Source organism: Lagenorhynchus albirostris, chromosome 8, assembly GCF_949774975.1.
Source record: "Lagenorhynchus albirostris chromosome 8, mLagAlb1.1, whole genome shotgun sequence".
In the NCBI taxonomy this organism is placed as follows: domain Eukaryota; kingdom Metazoa; phylum Chordata; class Mammalia; order Artiodactyla; family Delphinidae; genus Lagenorhynchus; species Lagenorhynchus albirostris.
In genome coordinates, this window is record NC_083102.1 from 34,404,700 (window position 1) to 34,410,413 (window position 5,714).

General features: G+C 38.3%; 1 non-coding gene across 1 annotated transcript; it reads right to left on the bottom strand.

The window, feature by feature from the left end:
• Positions 1-4,400: 4,400 nt before the first annotated feature.
• On the bottom strand, positions 4,401-4,537 carry LOC132524985 (U4 spliceosomal RNA). The gene has a single exon (XR_009542122.1). It is a non-coding gene; the product is annotated as a U4 spliceosomal RNA (small nuclear RNA).
• Positions 4,538-5,714: the final 1,177 nt, after the last annotated feature.

Consider the following 5,714-nt stretch of genomic DNA (forward strand, 5'->3'; position numbering starts at 1 on the left):
TTTTTTGCGGTACACGGGCCGCTGCTGTTGTGGTCTCTCCCATTGTGGAGCACAGGCTCCAGACACGCAGGCTCAGTGACCATGGCTCACGGGCCCAGCCGCTCTGCGGCATGTGAGATCTTCCCGGACCGGGGCCGAACCCATATCCCCTGCATCGGCAGGTGGACTCTCAACCACTGTGCCACCAGGGAAACTCTAAGATTGTTCTTAAACAGATTTATCTTTGGAAAGTTTTAAGTATAGCCTTATCCAGGGGCAGAAGAAAAACTTCTTAAAGTCGTTTTTTAGCTTTATCATTTGCAGCATATAATCAAGTTAATAGTGACTATAGGGCTTCCCTGGTGGCGCAGTGGTTGAGAGTCCGCCTGCCGATGCAGGGGACATGGGTTCGTGCCCCGGTCCGGGAAGATCCCACATGCCGCGGAGCGGCTAGGCCCGTGAGCCAAGGCTGCTGAGCCTGCGCGTCCAGAGCCTGTGCTCCGCAACGGGAGAGGCCACAACACTGAGATGCCCGCGTACTGCAAAAAAAAAAAAAAAAAAAAAAAAAAAAAAAGTGACTACATTTTATGTTCAATAGGGAAAAAAAACAATTCTTGCCAAGGAGGGGGAAAAAAAAAAAAAAACCAGAAGAGATGGCACAACCTGGAAATACTCTAAGATTTTGAAAGATCTTGGTTTTAGTAGTACATAAATATCTTTAGCAAATTATAGCTTCTTTTTGATGTCCCCATAATCAGAGTATGTTTAAATTTTTGCCAAAATTGAACAGTCATCTAGTATATTTTATATTTCATATGCAGTTGAATCTTTAATATATGTTAGTACTTTAAAAAATCTTTTAAACAATGAAGCTATAACGTGAATTGTTATTGAAGAAATATGAAAAGAAAGCTGAAGAGTCAGAAGCAAAATTGCATTGAAAATGTATGACTTGAATAACATGTTGGGTGCTGTGCATTTGCAGATGAACAGGACACATTGCTTATAGTCTAGTGGATGAGACACAAACAAGAAATAAACAATAAAAGTACAGTGGGATGAGTAGTATAACAGGAAAATTCATATCCTAGTACCTTGCAGGGGCACTTAAATGAGCCTTGGTAGAGGAAGGGTCATTGGAAGAAAATTTCTTGCCTGAGTAGGAGCAAAAATGAGCCAAGGGAATATAAGCCCTCATAACAATAAACGTAACTTGGTAAGACTATCATCATGGACATCAGAAGGTGAAGGGTGAGGCTGAGGAAGAAAGCCAGTCTGGAAGAGCCCTGTAACTATGTAAGGAGCTTAAAACTTCTAAAAGAATAAAAAGAAATAAACCAACAACCACACCAAAGGGTTTTAAACTGGGGGCTGACATGATTGTGTCGACTCTTTGGGATGGTCTTTCTGGTTGCCTTTGGAGAATGAATGGAAAGAATGGAAGACTAAAATCTAGGAGAAGAGTCAAGGTTGGGAGCTGTCTTAGTCAGGGTTCTCCAGAGAAACAGAACCAATAGGATATAAAGATTTACATAAAAGGAGATTAATTATAGGAACAAGTTCACAGGGATATGGAGGCCGAGAAGTCCCACAGTCTGCTCCCTGCAATCTGAAGAACCAGCAAAGCTGGTGCTATAATAATTCAGTTCAATTCCAAAGGCCTGAGAACCCAAGGTAGAGAGGGGTGGGCTGCTTACTAGCATTAAGTCCCGGAAACTAAAGGCCCAAGAACCTGGGGCTTCGATGTCTGAGGGCAGGCAAAGATGGAGGTCCCAGCTCAAGGAAAGAGAGAGAACTTGCCCTTGTTTCACCTTTTTTTTATTCTATTCAGGCCCTTAACAGATTGGATGATGCACCCCACATTGGTGAGGGTGAATCTCTTCACTCAGTCTACTGAACGAAATGCTAATCTCTTCCAGAGACATCCTCACAGACACACCCAGAAATAATGTTTTATCAGCTATCTGGGATCCCTTAGCCCAGTCAAGTTGACATAAAATAAACCATCACAGGAGCCCATGTGCATTAATCCAGGTGAGAGGTTGCAACAGCACTGGGGAAGGAGAGAGGATGGAGTTCCAAGCTTTAGAGGAGGTATTGGATTGAATGTACTCAGTGAGGGAAAGCAAAATGGCCATGGAATTCAGTGAAATAGGACCATGCAAAGAGGACGAGGTATAGGGAAAGATGATGATGAATGCAGTTTTAGATCTGCTGTCCATCTTTTGAAGAGCCTGGATGTGCATGTCGAATAAGCAACTGGATACATGGGGAAATCTGGATAGGCATTATGGAGTTTTGACACATAAATGAGGCAAAAAATTGACATCTCTTCCAAATACAGGTGACCCTTGAACGACGCAGGGGTCAGGGGTGCCAACACTTCCTGCAGTTGAAAATCCAAATATAACTTACAGTCATTCTCCATATCCATCGTTCTGTATCCCTGGATTCAACCATCCCTGGATCATGTAGTACTGTAGTACTTCTATTGAAGAATCCCATGCGTAAGTGAACCAGCACTATTCAAACCCATGTTTTTCAAGGGTCAACTGTATACATGTGCAACTCCAAGAATGTCACTATCTAAATGCATTACATAGAATTTTTTACTAAAGCAATAATATTCCAATCAGGAAAATAAACAATGATGTGACCATAATACCTTTTTGGGAGAAGAATTGGAAGAGTATCAATGAAATGTTAAAAAAAAAACAACAAACAAACATAATAAGATTAGGCTGAGGATGAAATATGTAACTAGATCCAGAATTTGTCCTTTATTAGAGACACAAGGCTTAGCAACTGTTTTGATGTTGCTCTTGTGTTTTATTTTTTTGTTTCTGTTTCTGGAGTCAGTTGGTCTTGGTAAGATCACTCAGCTTTTACAACATTGTAAGGCAATTTGTATTAAAAACCAGCTGTAACTATTTCCCACGGAGGAAAGATCCATAAATTACAGCTCAGGTTATTTGTCAGTTATGTAGTTTAAAAATTCTTTGGCAGATAGGATTAAATTGTGAGAATTGATCCTGAACTCCAGCTGAGGGGCTTGTGAAATTATAAAGATAATATGTTCACTACAGCATCTCCTGCTGCCCAATCTAAAGGTGCTGGGTAGGAGGTCAGTGGAAAGGGAAGGCTGTTGGATGGCACTATTTGAAATATTTTAAATACATGTTTTGTGAGAGACTAACATATTATGTAAAGGAATAATTATTATTATTTTTTTGCTAAGCAGAATCTTCATCCAATCATTTGATTTATGAATGGGAGATTTCACTAACAGTCTTGGGTTTTCCAGTCAATCCAGTTTTTAGCAGAGCAGTTTTTCCATGGTATAATTTTTAATGCCTTGTCTAGTTTTCTTTTTCAAATGACTAATAAGAAAGGCTTTATTTTCTCCCTACTTTTTCCTCAACAAAGTGTTCTGTGGCTTAATAATTCTCACATAGACAAACTTGCTTACAACTTTCTGCAGGGATACTTAATCACTTTATGAGCATATTTGCAGCTCAGAAGCAGTGCTGAATCTCTTATTTTTAGATCCCAAGGTTGTTACCCTGTAAGTCAGCTGGGTGAACCAAAACAAAATAAAGAACATGACATCTCTGGGTTTTTCTTTGGAACAGCCAGGTATCCTGAAATCAGATGGTTAATTACATACAAAAGCCACCATTGCTTGATTGATTTGTTCAAGAAGGATTTTAAGTATATACAAAGATACAGGGTAGCAAAATAAAAATAATATCCAACTTGTAGGAAGAATGGAAGGAAAAGAACATGAAGGAGGAAAGAAAGAAGGAACCAGGAGTGAGGGCAAGACACAAGATACACGAGGTGGTATCCACTTGCAAAGGATGAACTTAAAATGTGCTCTAAGCTTGAGCCATCAAGGAGAAAACTGTATTTAATTACAAAATTGACAGTATCTATGGGGAAAAAATGAAGCATTAGTAAAGAAGTCTATCAAGTTTTGATTTGCAATCTGAGAGGAAGAGAGGGGATCCTTTTAAAAGGAATGAACAACAAGCTCCCATCGTTACAGGAGACATAGCAAGGACTTACTCTCACCGTGTCTAATGATGTCCCTCAGAGAGCAGCTGACATATCGTCTGTGTTGTAAGAGGAGCCTCAGGAGTGGGAGAGAATTAGGTGTTGAATTACGAATAATGAAAGTTAAGAGCCCCAAGTATATCATTACAGTTTGTTATTTATTGAAAAATAGAAGGTAATAAAATAAATAGTACGGCACACAATATTTCTATGTTGTGATTTGTTTTAGAGCTTAACAAGCAGGAACGGCCAGTTAAAAATCCCTGAAATTCACGTGTGGCAGACTGGAAAGAACACTGGATTGAAGTGAAAGCCTGAGTTTGAGCTCCAGCTTCCCTAACTTTTTTTTTTTTTTTTTAATTCAGTCTCTGTAGAGACTCTCAAACATTGCCAAGGCTGACTATATGTCACACCCTTTCAGCGTTAGAGAAAAGTTTTCAATTAGCAATAATTGCACCTCGGATAAACCTCATTAGCTAAGATAGAGCCACTGTGCAAAGCTGAGCTTCACTAACTTCTGTCTGATTTTGCTGGGACAGGTCATGGATGTTCCTACTGAGACCCAGATTTCACACCTGTAAAAAGGAGTTAATAATACCTATTCAGAAGGTTTTTCTGAAGATTAAGCAAAATATTGCATATAAACAGCTTTTCACTACATTATCTGAAATACTCATTTCTTTATATTATCTACAAATCTTTTAACTATTTTTTCAAGTATATTGAAAATTATTCTATAACTGCTCCACATGATAATTTATCTTTCTGTGAATTCACAAATAGTTACATACATAGAGACCTACTGAAAGATATTTTAATTGTTATTATAATAATAATGCTCGCAGTTATTTGAGTTCCTAGAATATGAACATCAAGCTAGTAAATGCTTGATGTGTTTCACCCTCTGCAACCTGAAAACAATGTTTATAAAGCAAGGGTTATTATTCTACCCATTTTATAAGTTATGAAGTTAAAGAGATAAAGTTACTGAGCTGCGGTTAGAAATGGAAGTTTGTTAAAGGAGAAGAGGGCAAAACTAAAAGACATTGTATGATGGAGGGGAGAAAAAAGAAATATTTAAATACAGAAAATGTCTGTTACACAACAAAATTAGACCCTTGAAAATTATTGGTACTTATTGATATCTGGTGTGAAATTCTTTTACAAGGACATATTCGAAGGCCAATTTAAAAAACTATGTTTGGTATCCAGTAAAGGTTTTCAGGAAATTTGTACAGCATCCCAGTCTTTAATGTTCAAAACTCTAGGAGCCCACACAGGCCTCTAGATCTGACATCCATCACCAAGAGGGCCAGGTTCTGCACCAAAGCCTTCCGATGGCTAATCTGAGCTTTAGGGTGACATTAAAAATCATCATACTTAGTTCCTAAATATTCGTATCTTGTTGTATATATTTTGGGAAGAATCCTTTCTTTTTTTCCTTTCAAAACAGAAGGTTAGTTTTTAAAAGTTCCCAAATAAAAATTCATCTTTACATAAATTCACACGTAGGTATCAGGAAGGACGCCATTTGCTTTGTTCATTTTGGGTTAAATTTTATTCCAGGAAAGGAGAGAAGGAGAAATAGAGATCTACCTTGTATTCTGTCCAGGGGTTATGGAAACCCAAACAGACAACAAAATAGAATGCTGAATAACTTAATAATGCTAAAAGTACTA